The sequence below is a fragment of the Lycium barbarum genome, chromosome 2, assembly GCF_019175385.1.
Source record: "Lycium barbarum isolate Lr01 chromosome 2, ASM1917538v2, whole genome shotgun sequence".
NCBI classification, from domain to species: Eukaryota; Viridiplantae; Streptophyta; class Magnoliopsida; order Solanales; family Solanaceae; genus Lycium; species Lycium barbarum.
In genome coordinates, this window is record NC_083338.1 from 93,547,894 (window position 1) to 93,569,698 (window position 21,805).

At 37.0% G+C, this 21,805-nt stretch overlaps 1 long non-coding RNA gene across 1 annotated transcript; it reads left to right on the top strand.

Annotated features, from left to right (window-relative positions):
- The first annotated feature begins 1,127 nt into the window (after positions 1-1,127).
- Positions 1,128-20,320, top strand: LOC132626625 (uncharacterized). The gene is made up of 3 exons (XR_009577523.1): positions 1,128-1,291; positions 19,696-19,767; positions 19,896-20,320. It is a non-coding gene; the product is annotated as an uncharacterized LOC132626625 (long non-coding RNA).
- The last annotated feature ends 1,485 nt before the right edge of the window (positions 20,321-21,805 follow it).

The window sequence follows — 21,805 nt, forward strand, 5'->3', positions numbered from 1 at the left end:
CCCGGGGATCCACACCAACTACTCGACTAAGCCATAAATCACGTTTCGAATCTCATGGAATCGACGAAACTCTAACTCGACTTCGTTAACCTTTGACGTTGACTTTGGTCAAACCTTTTTGGATTTCTTTAACTTAAGTAATTCCAAATTTAGATTTTCTTCTCCGATACTCACCCATTTTTCTTGTGAACCGCGTCACCTATCCTCGCAAGTCAAGAATACTATTTAAAGCTACGAGAAAGATATTTTAGAAAAAAAGAGTCCAAAAGCTCAAAACGACCTAGAAGCTCATTACATTAAGTTTTTTGTTCCTCCCCCCAATCTATGTGTGCAAATTTTCTTACACATGATCTTACATTGAGAGACACTTTTTCATCTATTCGAAACCATATAGTAAAATACTCTAGTAGTGGATTGACTATCTTTTTCTAAATCAACTCGGTCGAGGGAAAACACCTCATCTAAATCTAAGTTCATTTCAGCATCTTCGTCTCCACAATATCAAGTGTTATAGTATATGAAAATTTTTAGATAGTCAAGAAAATGAGAACGAGAATTAAAGATTATGGCATCTAAATGCACATAAAATATATAATATCTATATATATAATTAATTAATATAAAGAATGTCATGAATGCATATAATTATTGAAAATTTACAAGAATTGGGCTGGTTGAATTTGAAATCTTGAAACTTGAATCATAACCTCTAAAATCCTAAATCATTAGTTAGTAGGTTATAAAGTGAAACTTGAGAATTTCTACTCTACTATGCAGTTCGGTCCAACCCGGAATGATATATTTCTTAGTGGGTTGATTATTACCCAATACCATGGCCGAGGTTGTAAATATAGTTGGACAACCAATTCCATTATCATGTTTTAGTTCATAGCATAAAATATAAGATAAAATCATAAAAGTTTTATGTAGCATTCTATCTGGTCGCCCTATTTAACTCGTACCCAATTAAGTTTTAGTTAAATTTAGCCCTTAAAGGGAATTTTTTATTAATGAACACAAAAAAAGAAATGATACAAAATTGTCCATGTTAAAAAAACTAAAGAATAGGAAAGGAAAGTAACAAATCAGCTGACATTTCAGGTGCTGCCCTATTTTCTCGCATTTTCTCACTCTCTTTATCAGAGCTTCTCTCTCTAGCTGTAGGTCTCTGCTGGTGCAAAATGATGAATTAGCCGAAATTCATTGCCAAACTCGACTTCTAGATAAGCTTAAGCTGATTTACGCCAATAAACATTGATCTGTTCTTCCCCATCTGCTTCAAATCTTCTAGGTAAGTTTCCTTCACTGTGACTGCTACAAATTTACTTCACAAATTTGAAATTTGTTTGAAATCTGCTCTAATTTTGTCATGCATGTGATGAATCAATCCTTTATGTTCTTGTCTCATAACGAATCGAGATCTTGGTATGTTATTACAAGCATCCAAGGATTCTCTGGATGAAATCTGACTTCCACCTGTGAAAATTAGCTGAAACCACAAAAGACAAAGTGTAAAAACATCTAGGTATGTTGTCTTTCCTTTCTCCAGTGAACTTTTGAAAATGATGGTCATTGATGTTGTTGATTTGTCCTTCTGAGAGCATACTCTAAAGTATCTCGTACCTATGTTACCATGTTTGTGTGAAAGAATGTGTTTCTTGTAGTTCCTGTCCTCTGAATTCCTTTGTGTCCTGTAATACTGACTACTCTCTGTGAAATCTTCCATTCCTATATCAATTCTTGGTTGCAATCCTTAGGTAAGGAATTTGAGACTTGTCACTGTTTAAAATTCTCCTTTTGTTCACCTCTAACTCTTGAAAATCTTGGCATTGAAAGGATCCTTTATCAAGGGCCTAATTTGCCAAAGCATCTGCAAGTTGATTATCTTCCCTCAATATGTGTGTGAACTTGACCTCCATGCTTTTACTGATTTCCTATATCTCCTCAACCCATTTTGCAATGTTCCATGGTGGTTTCCATCCCTCTAAAAGTATTCTCTACACTATTTGTGAATCATTATGTATTATGATGTGATCTAACTGCTTAGTTCTGCAAAACTTCATGGATTCAATGATAGCCACTATTTCTGCCTTAGTGTTGGTGTTAATTCCTATATCTTCTGCTTGAGCATCAATAATTTTCGTCTAAACTTCTCAGGTAAATTTCATAGGGACTTCCACCTGGATTCCCTCTCGAGGCTCCATCAGTGTTACATATTATCCATCTTGATGGTGGAAATTCCCATATCGTTTTTGTGATCTTCAACTGAGCTCTTCCTCTTTCTAATATTTGGATCAAAGCATCCCATATATTAGGCACCTGTCTAATGTTATAGGTTTCTGATCATAACCAATTTTCGTATTGTTGCAAAGACCTGATAGATTACTCTTCCAATTGATCTTTTTTCCCATGCTTGATGACATTGCTCCTCTTCTATAATTCCCAAATATTATAGCAGAGACTGCCTGAAATATTTGTTTTATCTTCCCTGCTACAAGTGTATGACACCAATTTATTATCTTTTGTTGTAATGGTAATCCCTCCATATTAAGACATGTAAAAGAAGAAAAGTAGGACCAAGTCCTGCTAGCTGAAAAAGAGGTGGTAAACAAATGTTGGGTTGTCTTCTCCATAGGATTTGAACAACACCAGCATCTGGATACCATGTTGTAATGCATCCTTTTTAAGACATCATCCAATGGCACTTTATACTTCCAACAACTCCATAGAAAAAATGATATCTTAAAGGGAAATCCTTTCATCCACATGTACTTATAGGCCTCCATCTGTTGCCCTCTCAATCTGATATACTCACAAGCTTACTTGATTGAAAACTCTCCCTTCATGTCTAGTATCCACCATGGCATGTCCAGTCCTTTGTCCTCTCGAGATGGATTGATAGTATTTAGCACATGCTGAGCAATATCTTCAGGTAATATGATAGTCAATCTGGCAACATTCCATTGCCCTTCTTCAGCTAGGTCACATATATTTTGAACATTATCATTATATCCACCTTCAGAAATTGCATAGTATAAAGCATCTATTCATGTCCAGTTGTCAAACCAGAACTAAGAATTACCTATTCATGTTTGCCACCATATTTGATGTCAAACCAAATTCCTAGCCTGTAACAATTTCTTCCATGTTTGAGACCCACACTTCCATTGCACCACTACGACATTCTCTTTTTTGCAATATTTGCCACTCATAAAGGCACTCCATAAGGAAGGTTTTGTCCTAAAACTCCACCACAATTAACAAAACAAAGCCATAGACACATCATGTAATGCATGAACCCTAGCCCTCCCCCCCCCCCCCTCACCTTCATTCATTAGAACACATAAATGAGGCCAAGAAGCCCAATGTCTACTTTTTCCTCCAATTGTGTTACTCCAAAATAATTGAGCAAAAATCTTTTGCATTTGCCTGATAACACCTTCTGGTGGATTTTTGCAGACAGTAAATGTATTGGCATGCTATGTAGCTCATGCTTAATAAGAACAACTTTACCCCCAATTGGCAAAAGTTTGCCCTTCCAGCTCTGCAATCTGTTCATTATCTTCATCAGAATATTATTGAAAAACTCCTTTTTTTTCTTCTGTTATGATATATTGGATAGCTCAGATAAATGAAAGGAAATTCCTTTCTGCCAATTCCTGTAGCAATTTTAACTGTAATACTTACATCTCCTAGGACATTCTTTTGCACGTATATTGAACTCTTCTCCTTGATTATCTTCTGGCCCGATAATTTCTTATACTTCCTCAAAATCTCCATGATTAATTATAGAGATAAAACTTCTGTTGAGGAGAAAATACTCATATCATCAGCGTAAGCTAGATGATTCACTTTAGGACTCCACTTAGGCATTCTAACCCTCTGAACTATGGAACCTGATGTAGGGCATTGAGGTTCCTTGTCCACACTTCAGCAGTCAAAATGAACAAAATAGGAGACAATGGTATCCTTGTTTTACACCCCTAGAGGATTGGAAAAATCCTTGTTGTTGTTCATTTATTAGCACTGAGTACCAGTTGTTGCTAACAATTCTAAACACCATATCTGTCAATCTTTCTGACAACCCTAGCTTCCTCAATACCTTAGTAAAAAATAACCAAGATACCCTGTCATATGCTTTAGCCATGTCTAGTTTCATAACTACATTGGTTATCTTGGTTCTCATTCTGATTTCTAATATGATCTCTTGAGTGAGAAAAACATTTTCAACTATACTTCTCCCTTTCACAAAACCAGCCTGGTTTAGTGAAATAGTATCAGCTAATCCCTCGACTAGACTTTCATGAATCAATCTTGAAAAGATTTTGTTGACAAAATTACTTAAATTAATTGGTCTCATATCTGAAAATGTACTGATTACATCCTTCTTAGGCAATAAACCAAATTAGTATGAGTAATAAACATTGGTAGTTCAACACCACAAAGAAAGGCTTTAACCATATTAGTAATATCCTAAGTTATGATTTCCCAACACGTTTGATACATCAAAAGTGAAACCATCAGGTCCTGCACTTTCTCCATTTAGGATGAAAACTACTCTCCACACTTCTTCCTCGCTTGGTATATCTTGTATTAAGATATTCTGCTCTTGTCACGCCCCGAATCATGACCTGGGCATAACACGACACTCGGTACCTCACTGCATGTGACCATGCGAACCGCATGGCAGGCTGAATCAACATGGGACATATACTGATACGGCATATAATATATATAAACATGTTGAGATGCTAAAACGTCTAGCTGAATAATCATAAATGCGCAATAAGTCTGAAGTGTAAAAATGCATCCCACATGGCTAACATAAAAGCCTGCTAAACACTGACTGACTGTTGTTCTAGTCTGTGAAGCCTCTAAAGAATCATGAAGTATTGACCGTTTACTCGGACAAAGCCCCTGGCATACCTAACTTTCTAATATAAACAAGTGACTAAAAGATAGATAACACCCCAAAGGAATCAGGGGATCACCAAGCAGCTAACACGAGAATCCTAGCGAGTAGATCTGTCATCCTGTAAATCACTACCTGCATCGTGAAATGAAGCATGGCAAAAAGGGACGTAAGTAAATTTGAATTGCACTTGTATGTAAAACTAACTGAAATAAATAAATAGTTGTAGGGTGCTCGGGGAAAGGGCAGCCCAAATCAATAAACATGAACATACTGAAACTGAAACATACTGATAGTTGAATTGAAGAGAGAAGTATAGCCATAAGTACTCCCTGTTCTGAATGTGAAATCACCTGTTTTAACTAACTTTATATTGTGGCCTCACGCCCAAAAGTAAGTGTACAAATCTCTGGCTTCGGGCCCAAATACAGTTATTCAACATTCAACAATTTATATTAAGGAATTGAGAATCATACTGCAATGTATAACACTAGAATACTGAATATTATTATGGTGAGACATGTATTCATGAACTGATGATGGAGTTTAAAGCATCAACTGTTTGTAAGCATACTAATTTTTCAGGACTAAGACCCATGGGATATCAAACACGAGTCTATACTGATTACGTACTGAGTTACGACTTTGAGAATGACAATCATAAAGGAATTGCAAAACCATATCGTTTAAAGAATAGAAGTTTTGGAGCTTCCCATGGAACAACGGCTTAACTCTATTTTTGAGGCAATTCATAATAGTCATAAAAGAACGTGGTGTGGGGAGAATCATTAAAATTCCACATGTAGAGAGTTAGACTTACATACCGCAATTCTGTCCTTTTAGCTTACTACAACGTTCGTCACCCCTTTCGACTTTAATCTATAGCAATATATATATCAAATAAAATCAATATAAGTAATAATATTCATGTTTTAGTCATCTAAGTATTTTATCAAATACTTGGCAGGAATGAAGCTCCACAAGCTCCCATCAATGGTGTTTCTACACCCAACAATCCATCCTCCTTCTTTTAGATAATTCTACAATCTCGTAATGCTAAAATTATCAACATCCCTCATCGCCCATAACATAAGCATCGCCCTTAATCAACAATCAACAATCAACAACCCAAATACATAATCGTTCATGCTTTTCTATCAAACCCATCAACTCATATCTCATGAACTTATAATCTATAATCACCAATACAAACCTATAATCGATTAGAGGATAAAGATATTACCTTTTTTATGTTCAATTCTCTTGAATTCGAATTCTAGGGTTCTTTCATCCATAACGAAGTCTCAATCAATTTCTATGGATTTGAAGGGTTTAATCATGTTATTAAGGTATTGGGGAATTGAAATCAACTTAGAATCATCATTAAAACTTACCTTGAAGTGTTCTTGAGGCTTGGGACGAGTTATATCTCTTTCTAGGTCATTTTTCGTGTAAACCCGACCTTAAATACTTAATAAAATACAAAGTCTGAAGAATCCTGACTTGTGCACCACCCGCACTTCACATGGGTGCCGTACAAGGCAAAAAAAAAATCAGAGAGAGTGCTAACGTGTGCCACCTGCGCGACGCGGGGGTGACACACAATGCCTTTAGTCAAATGGGCATAACTCTTTGTACAGAGATCCATTTGGTATCCAACTTATATCAATGGAAAGCTATTTCACAGGACTACGACTTTTATGTTTTGCGCTTCTCAAATTCCCCATGAATTTTCACGTAAATAGGTTGGAAAGCAAACCTACCGTAAGCTTAGTCGATTCTATAGAATCTTATGCACCTCACTAATGATCTTGATTTTAAAACAACTATTTCCACCCAAATTCATTCCCATAGGAATTCATATATCTAAAATGTCACATTAATACTCATTTAACATATTCACACCTAACCCGGATTTACGGTGTGTTACATCATCTCCCCTTTGACATAATTTGTCCTCGAATGATTATCCTGACTGTAAATATAACTAACTCTAGAATTTATAGAAATTTTGGCAGATTTTACTCTGTAAATAGGATTGTCCCAACAGTTCTCAAACATCTGCCAACTACCCAGAACATCAACGCAAGCCTTATAGGACATCAAAATACATAACAGGGTAACTAAATGTCACGACCCAACCGGAGGGCCATGACAGGCACCCGGTCCTAACCCACCCGGGTACCCCTTATCGTACATTCATATTCACATCTAGGTGAGCCACATGGCCTACTCATGATTTTTATACATTAATAATACTAATCACATTAGGCAGTGACACATTTATATCATCATCAACAACCATGCCCACATTCATATACACAAGCCGACGAGGCTAACAAAATAGAAAAAATATAAGGCGACAAGGCTAAAAGACATATAACTATACACAACAGTCTACGAGCCTCTAAAGAGAGTATGTAATATCATATAGATGGGACAGGGCCCCGCCATGCCCATATGTATGCACACAAAAGAATAATACCAACAGCGACAGCTCCGGATCAAATAGAGCTCCTGTCTGCAGTCCCTGAAAGAGTAATCTATGGATTAAGTCTGTCTCCTTGTCCACCTGGGCATGACGCAGCGTCCACAAACAAAAGGACGTCAGTACGAATAATGTAACTGAGTATGTAAAGCATAATCAACATCATAGTAGAAGCATAAGATAGGAGAGTCACGAGATAATGAAGCCATTTGCACCCCTAGCGGTAACCATCCTGTTTTCTTACCTATTTTCTAATAGGAACCTTCCATTTCTAATGCTTACTTATATATTTATACCATACCCAACCATGAAGGTTCGGTGTTTCACATACCCGGCCTTGACAAGGCTCGGTGTTATAGATACCTGGCCCTACCAAAGCTCAGTGTCACCCGTACCCAACTGCAGTGGTGTGCACGCGATAGACGTCATAACCGGCCATAGAAGCTCGGTGTTACATAGTAGCCATACATACTTATACACGTATATATAAGAGTCCTTAAGTATCATCAACATCATCATCATCATCGTTTTCGTTACATTTTTCCTTAGAGGATCAACTATTATATAAAAGAGGTAATAGCATCATAAAAATATCGAGAATCGTGAGCTTTAGTAATTCTAGGGATGGAGTCATTTGGAAGACATTTTGGAACCCATGAGAAGGTATATAGCAAAGGAATCATGCATTAATGAAAGAAGGGTTAGCCTTACACATCTCGTTGTCTTCTTAACTACTTAACGTTCCCCGTTGAATATTGGAGAATCTACATTTAGAAGGATTCGTACCATAGTTAAGCCTTAATGATACCCTTAAATTTAAACTAGAATAATTCATGATCTAACGAAAATTAGGCAGCATGCCCCTATTTCATCAACTTCCACCGTATTACAAAACAACTCCCAAATAACTGCAATATCATAATCAAGTAATCACATTCCATTAAGTCTTCAGAATTCATTCTCATATTCAACTTATACTAACAATTTCACACCAACCCATTTCACAATTTCATACAACACTTCCTTATCACCATTATTACCTTCCATAACAAGATTATATCCATATTATACTAAGAATCATAACTTAAGTTAGCTTATTACTCAAAAACATCATAAAAGCTACATTTAGATCTCCTTTTCTACTTTCTTCTTCTACCCAGGTTGTTCAACAACTAAGAATTCTTAATAACATTAAATAAACATTAAACTAACCTTTTATCTCATAGGAATGAGCTTTGGAGCAAGATATCAACTTGTGCAAAACCATAGCAACAATACCCAAGTAGATCTTGAAGTCTACTAACCCTAGTGAGCCTTCTAACACATGAACACTTCAATCCTTGTTGTTTGATCTTTGTTTTCTCTTGGGTTGGGATGAAATATGCTTGGAGAAGGGTTTTAGAGCTCTCAAGACTTAGGAAAATGTGGGAAATGAAATAAAAGAACAAGGGTCATCTATTTATACAAAAAAATAAAAAGCTGTCCGATGGACTTATATGGACCACTTATATGTTATACTATTATACGGTCCGTATAAGTGGACCGTATAATCCCACTATGAAAATACCCCTCTCTGTAAGGGTTATGTTATATATACCCCCCTTATACGGACCGTATAAAGTTATACGGACCGTAAAATTGGTCGTATAACCCATAATTTCTGAAGTTTCTCTCGGTGATTCGTTAGACTTCCAATCCTCGTGGAACCTTCTTGGCACTTATATAACACTTCATTAACCATACAATAGGCTCTATAGAAGCCCCTCAAGACATTACCAAATAAATATTAGCTCAATTATAGCGAAAACCTTCCTGAACACGACTTACATTTCACTTCCTTCAACAAACTAAATTTCACATATTCATATGACTTCAAAATCTTATAGTGCTCACTTTAAGCTATCTATTACTTCCCTTAATCTCGTATGGATTTTATTTATCATCTTAAGCTAACGTTAGCCTACTCACAAGGCAACAATCCGAAATTTCTGAGATGTAACACTAAAACATAAACTCGACTGATGGAAACACGTGGTCACTGAACTGACATGAATACATGAATATTGAAGTGAATGAATGTTGAATTGGATAGATACTTAACTGAGTGACTACTCGACTGAATAAACACTAGACTGAGTGACTACTAAACTGACTGAATATTGGGAACATAGAGATTATAGCATGAGGCCTAAGTGTAAAGGTTAGTTACCTTCAACATCTTTTGCTTGTTTTTCAAAAAGATAAGGATACTTGGAATTCATGTCCTCTTTGGCTTCCCACGTAGCCTCTTCAACTTTGTGATTTCTCCATAGCACTTTCACTGAAGTAACTTCCTTAGTTCTCAACTTACGAACTTGACGATCAAGAATAGCCATTGGAATCTCTTCGTAAGACAGTCTATCTTTAACCCCTATGATCTCTGTAGGGACAACAAGGTACGAGTTCCCCATGAATTTCTTCAACATAGACACATGAAACACTGGGTGTACAATAGTCAATTCTTATGGCAACTCTAACTTATAAGTCACTTTCCTGATCCTTCTTAGTATCTTGTATGGCCCAATATATCAAGGACTAAACTTTCCTTTCTTCCCAAATCTCATAACGCCCTTCATAGGTGAATCTATTAGAAACACCCAATCGTCAATCTGAAATTCCAAGTCCCTATGCTGCACGTCCGAATAGGAATTTTAGCGACTCTGAGTCATTTTCAAATACTCTTGAATCAATTTGACTTTTTCCATAGCCTGGTAGACCAAGTTTGGTCCTAACAACTCTGCTTCGCCAACTTCGAACCAACCAATTGGTGACCTATATCTTCGACAAACAGAGCTTCGTACAGTGTCATATTGATACCTGCGTGATAACTGTTATTATATGTAAACTCAATGAGAAGCAAGTGATCATCCCAATTGACCTTTAAAATCTAGGACATATGCCCTCAACATATCCTCAAGTGTCTGAATAGTGCATTCTACTTAGCCATCTGTTTGAGGATGAAAAGTTGTATTGAGGTTTACCCTTGTGCCTAGTCCATCTGAAAAGATTTCCAAAAAGTTATTGTGAACTAGGCACCGCGATCTGAAATGATGGACACTGGAATTCCACACACTTTGATGATTTCTTGAATATGCAAGTTGTCATAATCCTCTGCTGAATCCGTGGTCTTTACTGGCAAAAATTCTGCTGAACTGGTAAGTTGGTCTACAATCACCCAAATCAAATCATGGTTCTAAAATAATCGAGGTAAACCTGTTATGATATCCATATTTATCATCTCCCAATTCCAAACGGGAATATCTATGTTTTGAGCCAACCCACCAGGTCTCTGGTGCTCGACTTTCACTTGCTGACAATTCGAATACTTGGCCACAAAATATGCAACCTTCTTCTTCATGTCGTTCCACCAATAAATCTCCTTGAGGTTATGATACATCTTTGTGGAACCGGGGTGAATAGAGTAGCTGGAATTGTGGGTTGCCAACATGATCTGCTCTCTGAGCCCATCTATATCTGGAACACATAATCTGTCTTGGTACCACAAAGTACTATCATCTTCCCTTGTTCAAAAGTCGTCGTCATATGCTTGTGAATCTCTTCTTTCAACTGCCATATGTAGGGATCACAAAACTATTTCTCCTTTACTTTGGCTACTTAGGAGGATTCTGCCTTGTTCTGAACAACAACTCCACTATCTTTACAGTCCAAAAGTCGAACTCCAAGATTAGCTAAGCAATAGACTTCATTCGCCATAGTTCTCTTTATTTCTTCAACATGAACTAAACTTCCCATGAAAGGCCGACTAAGAGAATCAGCTACCAGATTCGCTTTCCCCAGATGATAGATGATATCCACATCATAATCCTTGAGTAATTCGAGCCATCGTTGTGTCTAAGATTCAACTCCCTTTGCTTGAAAATATACTGAAGGCTCTTGTGATCCGTGAAAATGTCAAAGTGAATACCATACAAGTAGTGACACCATATCTTTAGTGCGAAAACCACAGCTGCAAGCTCCAAGTCATAAGTCAGATAATTCTTTTCGTGACTCTTAAGTTGTCTGGATGCATAAGCTACTTTACCATGTTGCATTAAAACACATCCGAGACCAACTCCTGAAGCATTATAGTATACCATGAACCCGCCGGTTCCCTCAAGTAGCATCAAAACTAGAGCAGAAGTCAACCTTGTTTTCAACTAATCGAAACTTTATTCACAAGCATCTGACTATTGAAAAATGACTTTCTTCCGAGTCAATTTAGTCAACAGAGTTGGGATAGAGGAAAAAACTTCTATGAAGCGCCTGTAATAGCCTGCTAGACCCAAGAAACTTCTTATATGAGAGGCTGATGGGCTAATTCTTCACTGCTTCTATTTTTTGAAAATCTACTTTTACATCTTCACCTGAAATGACATGGCTTAGAAATTCTACTGATTTCAGTCAAAATTCAGACTCTGAAAATTTTACTTAAAGCTTGCGATCCTGGAGTGTCTGCAATACTATTCTGAGATGTTCCACATGGTCAGCCTCACAATAAGAATAAACCATGATGTCATCAATAAAAACAATGACGAATAAGTCCAGATAAGGTTTGAAAACCCAGTTAATAAGATCCATGAAAGCTTCTGGCGTATTCATCAACCAAAGAACATAACAAGGAACTCAAAATGACCACGATGGGTCTTGAAGGCGGTCTTTGGAATATCAACTTCCTTAACCTTCAACTGATGGTACCCTGATCTGAGGTCAATTTGGGAATAACACTGGGCACCCTGAAATTGATCAAATAAGTCATCCATTCTAAGAAGAGTATACTTGTTCTTGATGGTAACCTTGTTCAATGACGGTAATCAATTCACATACACAAGGATCCATCTTTCTTTCAAACAAACAAGACCAGTGCGTCCCAAGGTACGACACTTGGCCTAATAAATCCTTTGTCAAGAAGATCTTTCAATTGAGCTTTTAACTCTTTCAAATCTTCTGAAGCCATTTTGTATGGCAGAATAGAGATCGCCTTGGTGCTGAAAAGTAGATCAATTTCAAAGTCAATCTCCCTATTGGGAGGAACTTCGGGATGATCTTCTGAGAAGATTTCTGGAAACTCATAACAATTGGTACGGACTAGACAGTTGGGACCTGACGTCTACATCCCTAACTTGAACCAGGTGATAGATACACGCATTAGAGAACATCTTTCTGGCTTTAAGGTAAGAGATAAACCTACCTCTAGGCACCACTGCATCACCCTTCCATTCTAAAACTGGTTCACCAGGAAACTCGAAACTTACTATCTTGGTTCTACAACCCACTGTGGCATAACATGATGCAAACCAGTCCATGTCCATGATTACATCGAAGTCTATCATTTCCAATTCTACTAAGTCTGCTACAGTATTCTGATGATAGACTCTAACTGGACATTCCCTATACACACGTCTAGCTACAACTAACTCTCTCACTGGAGTGGAAACTTCAAAGGGTTCATGTAACTTTTCTGGCTCTATTCCAAATTCCTTAGCAGTAAATGGGGTTACATAAGATAGGGTGTATCCTGGATCCATAAGGGCATAAACATCAAAAGTGAAGACTGCTAATATACATGTGACAACATATGCATGAGCCTCTGTGTCCTGACGACCTGCTAGCGCATACAAGTTGTTCTGACCTCCACCTATATTATCGGACATTGTTGCAACACGCCCTTCTTGGGCTTGCGAATTACGAGAAGTTGTTGTGGATTGAGCCACATTACCTCTAGTAATCTATCTTGCGGATGAGCAATCTCTTAGATAGTGAGCCTACTTACCACACCCAGATCAACCATATATGCTCGAATGACACACTCCTGAGTTCCTCTTACCACACTCGTCGCAAGTAGGGTGCTGAAAACCTTTGTGGCCCATGCTGACCTGTGACTGTGAGCCTGCTACCCTGAAATTCTGGATTTTCTTATTAAACTTGGACCTTGGTACTGGAGCACTTTTTTTATAGGGAGCAGGTCCTAATGAACTATTTTTTAAGAAATGACAATTTTCACCTCCCTGAGATCCCCAATGGTTGAAGTTATCTGTGGACATAGCTCTCTCGATAAATTCCCAGTCTTTCTCTTTCAGCAGTTTCTCTTCTTCCTTCATTCTATCTTTGTTACCTTTGCGAAAGCAACTACCTTGGTGATGGTCATGTCTATATTCTGAGCAGTAATATTAGCATCTCTGAACAAGGAAGGTTTAAGACCCAACGTAAAGCTCCTAACTATGGCCCTCATACCGGGAACCATATGTGGAGCATACTTGGCCAACGAAACGAACTTGAAGTAGTAATTATTCACACTCATATTATTCTACTTGAATCTCTCGAATTCATGGGCCTTTTCCTCTCTAACCTCTAGTGGTAGGTAATGTTCAATGAATGCATCTTTGAATTCATCCCAAGTCGCAGAAAATGCATCTTCCCCTTAAGATTGTTCCCACGACTCATACCAAATGTTAGCAATATCCTTTAACTGATAAACTTCAAACTCTGTTGCCTCTATCTCGGTATCATGCATGACACGAAATCTTCTGAACATCGTCAATAAAGTTCTGCGGATCCTCGGCCTTATTGTACCCTGTGAACACCGGATGGTTTATACAAATGAACTCCTTAATCCTGGAACTAGACGACCCCTCATGAGTACCTAAGCTCAGAGTCTTTCCCTGACATTGAGCTTGTGTAGCAACTGAATAGCTCCCTTAACATCCACATTAGAAGCACTGGGCAGCAGAATAACTGTAGGAAGGACCTCCAGAGGCCTTTCAGTAGCAGGTGGGAGTGCACTCGGGGGCACTGAATCTAACGCAAGTCCCGGAGCCTTAGTACGAACTCCCCGAGTCTGAGAGTCCACTTCTTGGGCAGCATCAATAGGAGTCTCTTGGCTAGTTGCTGCCTTTCTCTTAGTGTACTTTCTTTTTGTAGGCATTTTCTAAAATTAGTAATATGCACAAGTTAGAAGAATTCCATATAGTACGACTCTAACTGGACAATCTAGAGTATGAAAGAAATAAGATAATCCTAAATGTATTGGTGGTCAACTGTTTACATGTGTGGCGTGCACACATAAAAGTGACCCGACTGGATAAGGATTCATATACTCCCTAGTACACTTGAACCTAGTGCTCTGATACCAAGCTTTGTCACACCCCGAACCATGGCCTATGCGCACTTAGTGCCTGACTGCATATGACCAAGCAAACCACATGGCTGGCTGAATCAACATGGAACATATACTGATGCGGAATATAATATATAAATATGTCGAGCTGCTGAAATGTCTAGCTGAATAATCATAAATGCAGAATAAGTCTGAAGTGTACAAACGTAGCCGGCATGGCTAACATAAAAGTCTGTTTAACACTGACTGACTGATGTTCTAGTCTATGAAGCCTCTAAAGAATAATGGAGTACTGACTATTTAGCGGGACAAGGCCCCCGGCATACCTGACTGTCTAATATAAATAAATGACTGAAAGATAGATAACTCCCTAAAGGAAACTGGGGTCACCAAGCAGCTGATCCGAGAATCCTAGCGAGCAGATCCGTAATCTTATAATCAGTAAAAATGCAAGCCCGGGGGAAAAGGGATATAAGTACATTTTAATTGTACTTGCATGTAAAACCAACTGAAATAAATAATTAGTTGTGGGGTGCTCAGAAAAGGGCCGCCCAAATCAATAAACATGAACATATTGAAACTGAAACATACTGATAGTTGAACTGAACAAGAGAAGTACAGCCATAAGTACTCCCCGTTCTAAATATGAAATCACCTGTTTTAACTGAGTTTATAATGTGGCCTCAAGACCAAAAGTAAGTGCCCAAATCTCTAGCCTTGGGCCCAAGTAGACGTATACATAAATTGCGGCCCGGGCCAAAATACAAGTATTCAACATTCAACAATTTATATTGAGGAACTGAGAATCATACTGTAATGCATAACAATGTAATACTAAACATTATTATGCTGAGACATGTATTCAAGAACTGATTATGGAGTTTAAAGACTTAACTGTTCATAAGCATACTGAGTTTTCAGGACTGGGAACTATGGGATATCAAACACGAGTCTATACTGATTAAGTATTGAGTTCACGACATTCAGAATGACAATCATGAACGAATTTCGAAACTATATGGTTTAGAGAATAGAAGCTTCTTATAAAACTAAGTCTTAACTCTATTTCTGAGGCAATTCATAATAATCGTTAAAGAACATGGCGTGGGGAGAATCATTAACATTCCACACGTAGAGAGTTAGCCTTACATACCTCAATTCTAGCCTTTTAGCATAATACAACAGTCATCACCCTTTCGACTTTAATCTATACCAATATATGTCAAAAAGGAATCAATATTAGTAATAATACTCATGTTTTGGTCATCTAAGCATTTTATCAAACACTTGATGGGCATGAAGCTCCACAATCTCCTATCAATGGTGTTTCTACACCCAACAACCCATCCTCGTGCTTCTAGATGATTCTACAATCTGATACTGCTACAATTATTGTCATCCCTCATTACCAATAAGATAAGCAACACCATCATCAATCAGCAATCAACAACTCAAATATATAATCGTTCATGCTTTTCTATCAAACCTATCAACTCATATCTCATAGATTTATAATCTATAATCACTAATACAAAGCTATAATCAATTAGAGGATGAAGGTATCTTTTTGACATTCAATTCTCTTGAATTCGGATTCTAGGGTTCTTTCGTCCAAAATGAAGTCTCAATTGATTATCTATGGTGTTGAAGGGTTTAATCATGTTAATAAGGTATTGGGGAGCTGAAATAACCATGGAATCATCATTAAAACTTACCTTGAAGTGTTCTTGAGGCTTGAGATGAGTTTTATCTCCTTCTAGGTCGTTTTTCGTGTTTAGAGAAGTTGGGGAAATAAAACCCGACCTTAGATACTTAATAAAATACAAATTATGAAGAATCCTAACTTGTGCGCCACCCGTGCATCGTATGGGTGCCGTACAAGTCAAAAAAAAGTTGAGAGGGTGACGTGCGCAACACGGGGTGTCGTGCACTACCTTTAATAAAATGGGCATACGTTTTTGTACAGATCTCCATTTGGCCTCCACCTTATATCGATGGACAAGTATTTCAAAGGGATACGAATTTCATATTTTTGGTTTTCTCAAATTCCCAAAGTATTTTCATGTAAATAGGCTGGAAGGAAGACTTACCATAAGCTTAGTCGATTCTATCGAATCTTATGCACCTCACTAATCGTCTTGATTTTAAAACAACTATTTCCACCCAAAATCATTCCGATATGACTTCATATGTCTAAAATGTCGCATTAATATTCATTTAACACATTCACACCTAACCTGAATTTACAGAGTGTTACAGCTCTTCAGTGACCAATTGTGGCACATCATCCATAAACTCAAAATCATTAGGATTCTCTTCCTTTTTGAATTGTTTTATGTAGAACCTAATAGCTTCTTCTAAAATCTCTTATTTTGTTTCTCTATCCAATTGCCATTCTGATCCTGCATTCTCCTCTTGTAATCTTGTCCTTCTCCCTTGTACATATGCATGAAAAAAATTGGTATTTTTGTCCTATCTTGAAACCATTGCATTTGTGCTTTTGCTTCCAAAATTTCTCCGCTAAATGTAAGTATCTGTTCAGATCTGCCTGCACCTTATTCAATATTTCTCTATTTCCTAGTGTAGATTGAAGTTCAAACTGAATTTCATGAAATTTAACCACGTCCTTCAAGGTCTCTATTTCCTGAAAAATGTATCCAGTGTGTTAAAGCAACTTTCACCTTTTTCAATTTGTGGTGAAAAATGGTGAAAGGGGATTTTCCATAAACTCTGCTGACCGTTGTGCTATCACAGTAACCAGAAAGTTTTCATGTTTAGCCCAAAAATTAAGGAAATTAAATGGTTTTCTGACTGGCACAAATTCCCCTGAATAGGATATCAAAAGTGGAGCGTGATCATAACTTGTTCTTATTAAATGTGAAATATCCAATCTATGGTACTTATTTTGAAAGGCTTGATTGCCTAAACGCCTATCCAACCTTTTAAATATACAATCTTTTCCACTTTGTCCATTCCACCATGTAAATTTGCTTCCCTTGAAACCCAAATCCACTACTCCACAATTCTAAATGAATCCCCTAAAGTCTTGTATTTCATTTATTGTGACTGGCATCCCTCCATACTTTTCCTCCTCTGAAATAATAACATTAAAGTCTCCACCAATCATCCAAAGATGAATTATTGTTGTAGCCATATCCTCCAATGATTCCACAATACCATCCTTTCAGCTTGATTGCATTTAGCATACACCAGTGTTATTACCACCTCTACCTTATTTCCTTGTACTTCTAAACTGAGTGTTAAATTTCGTGGATGATCCATCATAACCTGAACCTCAAACATCTCATCTATCACAGCCCATATCTTTCCTGAACTGTTTACAATAGTAGTTTGTAAACCAATTCTCCTTTTGTATGTTTCTATTTTGTCTGCATCCTAAAAGGATTTTAGCAATCCTATGAAACCAAAGTGATACTTTTGATGCATTTTTATCAGTCTTGGATAAGCTTCGATTGTATTAACAGATCTAATATTCCAAATGAGTGCGTTCATCATATATTATTAGATTTATTAATATTTCTTCTTGTTTGAACTCCACTACCTGGTGAAACACTAGTATCTCTATTGCTCTTCTTTTTTCCCCTACCTATGCCTTTCTCAATATGCTTGGGTGATAAACCTCCTGCCCTAGTCACAGCCTGCATATTTTAGCCAATTGAATGAACATCCAGATCTATTGCCCCTGTTTTTTCAAGTTTCTTCTCAGCATTCTTTATTTCTATATGAATTATTCTCCCTGTATCATGGTGTGTATTAATCACTTCCAATGCTTTATCATCCACCTTGCTTGTAGCACCATAATTTCTCCTTCTTTCCCCGTGATCTTCTGCTTTCTTGCCTGTATCCTTTACTGCAACTCCTATCAAATCTCCTACTGTATCTTGCCACTACAACACAAGGCATCTATTGCTACCGAATACACTGTAGCTAAAGATGAAAATTTTCATGGCTAAACACTTAAGCCACGTTTTTTTTTCGTAGCATTCGTAGCAAAATGTAGTGTAGCTAAAAGTTAGCTACAAACTTTACATGTTCCGTGGCTAAGCACTTGTACTAATTGCTACGAGTTTTTTTGTGTTGTAGCTGCGAAGATAGAAAATTCCTGCCACGGAAAATATACTCATAGCAAGTGACTTTAATCTTTTGCCACGACGAACAAATTTTGTAGTTGTCTTCATATTGTAGCCACAAGGTATTTATTGTAGAAAAAGATTTAATTTGTTTGCCACCCAAACTCAAATTTTATGGCTATTTCTATAGCTTAGTTTCGTGGCAATAGCTACGCTTTTTAAATTCGTAGCTTAGATTTCGTAGCTATAAATACACTGTGTTATAGTGTGCATTGTTGTTATGTTATGTTTCCCTTGATTTTATTCTTGTTGTTGCTCCATATGTGATGATGATTTCACCTCATCTGTCTCTTTTTGTTGATTCTCCTGAGTTTGCAGCTCCAGCTCCATCTCCTGAATGTCCTTCTCCTTTTGTGACTTTGTTGGAGAGCTTTTAGTTGATGTTTATTGCTTACCCTATGAAATTGTGATACTAGCTTTACCATCTGATTAACTTCTTCCTCATCCTCTTTCTCTTATTCTTTGTTGTTACTGCTACTTCCTTCCACCTATGTTTTATTGCATTGTCTGATTTTGTTTTGAACACTCCTCTTACTTGGACTGCTTTCTCTGCTCCTTTGTGGTGTTTCTCATTTGTGTTTACAATTAATTATTGTTTTGCTTTTCTCTGGACTTATCTCCTTGTTATTGACTTGCTGCTTATCATTTTTTGCTCCATTTTGTGTTCTTTGTTGTTCTGCAAGATTGGCATTATCATGATTTCTAGTCTTTTCCTCTTCATCATTGCCTAGGATGTCAACGTAATATGTGTCTCTACCTTGTCATCCTCTTCATGTTTGCTACTCTCCTCTACTTTCCCCAGTATTATACCACTTGAATTCTTTATGTATTTGTTCTTTCTTCTTTGCATTCACTCTTACTTGGCATGTACATTTCCAACTACCTTCCCACTTGTTAAGGTTCTTCTTTGATCAGCAGCAGTACCAATCTCATTATTGTTATCAATCTCCATACTTTCTTTTCTCATTTCCTCTCTGTATTATTTTTTCAGTCCCGGATGTAATGCCCTGCACTCCTTTTCTTTATGCCCCTGTAATTTGCAATGTTTGCAGTACTTAGAAAGGTAATTATATTTAATTTTTATCCACTTTGACTGCACTTTCCCTGTTACTTCATCTTCCTCTTATATACATATTCTCTGAGGGTGTTTTGCTAACAAATCTATCTCTACCTTTACCTTTGCACAACTAGGTCTGGTTCTGCTTGTTGTGGCCAAGTCAACTGTCAAAGGCCTACCCATAGTTGATGTCATTGAGAAGACTGCCTGCCTTCCTTGTAATGAAATTTAGAGGCAGTTCTCGGAAGCATATCCATGCAACAACTTGCAGAAGTTTCTTCATCTAGCTTAAACCAAGGGATCCAAATTAATGGTCTCATCTGACAATACCTAGATTGAACTTTGATGTAATAAGCCAGTGTAGATAACATTTTAACATAGTCCTCCAGTAAAGATAATATATATGTATGTCTTCAATTAAGACAATTATGCATGAACCTTTAGTGGTACATTGATCTGGGATGGCTTTCCGTAAATCCTTTATATCAATTATGTCATAAGAAAACCTATCCAAAATTGCATATTGTAAGTTTTCCTAAATGATTAACTGTTTGACCTCCGGACGATTTCAAGGATACATGTGGTTCCCCATGTAGAAAAACCTCTAGTTTCATTGTGTGTGTGGTAGGAAAAATATAAGGAACGGTTGTAGAGATAGGTTTATCAAGGAATTTGGTCTACAAAGAGGGCGGAACAGCCACCGGTAGAGGCTATCCACCGGTCGAATATTCCATGAAGGCCGTTGAAAATGCTTGTTTTTCGGTGGCTAGAATTTTAGGCTAGAGAGCGTTTTGGCTTATGGATATATTGCCAGGAAATTTATGGTTATACTAAATTAATTGGTGTCGGTTTAGGTAAACTTCGGACAAAACTGTTTTTCTCCTTTTATTCTTCTTCATCATCTTCTGCTTTAACAGTTTTGCTCTGTGTTAATTAAGAGAGATTTCTTCGCTTATTGTATCATAAATTTCGGTAAATTTTTATTTATTGTTTGGTTAATTTCGGAGTCAAACAAAATGAATTAAATTGAGGGTACCCATTTTGAAATTAAGGTACCATGAGTGAAACACCAAACTAAAGTTAAACTTCAGTCATTGAAGATACCATGATGAAATGTCAAGCCAAAGTCAAACTTCACTCATTATACCATGATGAAATGTTAAGCCAAAGTCAAACTTCGCTCATTGAAGGTACCATGAGCAAAACACCTAGCCAAAGTCAAAGCCAAACTTCACATAGTTTATTCGAATACGAATAAAGCAAGACATCGATCATTGAAATACATTTTCGTAAACCAACTTCAGACATGAATAATGCAAATTTTAGACAATTTTTTTTGAAGTATTTGAGACTATTAGGCCAAACATCAACAAAAAAATGTCTTAACACTTCAGCCGTTTTAAGTATCAGACAAAAATATTCGAACCATTCATTTTTATATGGTTGAAGTGCATGCAGAAATGCATGAACATCTTGGTCATATGTGGATGCAGTTCAGTCACACCAACAGACACATCATTTTTGCAGCTTCAATTATGTATGTCTGAAGTTATTTCTGAGATGGGTAAAATTGCGGAAAACAAAAAATGATAACTTCAGCTACAGCTTAAACAATGGTCCTAAAACTAGGTATTGGTGCACTTTGACCGATAAAAATTCAAAAACTTGTAATATTTTTTGGGTTGTAATTTAACACAGGCACAACATGCCAACCTGGCAAGATTTCTGAATAATTTAATAAGATAGAAGGATAAACATTGTATTAAAGTTATGACACAATTGTTATAACTTGTAAACAATTGAATACATGCAAGTTGTGACATTCTCACAAGACGTGTGAACAATTTAACAAGATAAGAGAATGAGGATTGTACTAAATTATGACGCACCTGTCATAAATCGTGGCAAAACTTGTGAATAATTTAACAAGATAAAATTACAAAGATTGTACTAAAGTTATGATAAGCATGTTATAACATATGGACAATTTAACAGGATACGAGAATGAAGATTATGCTAAATTTATGATCCATCCTCCGTAACT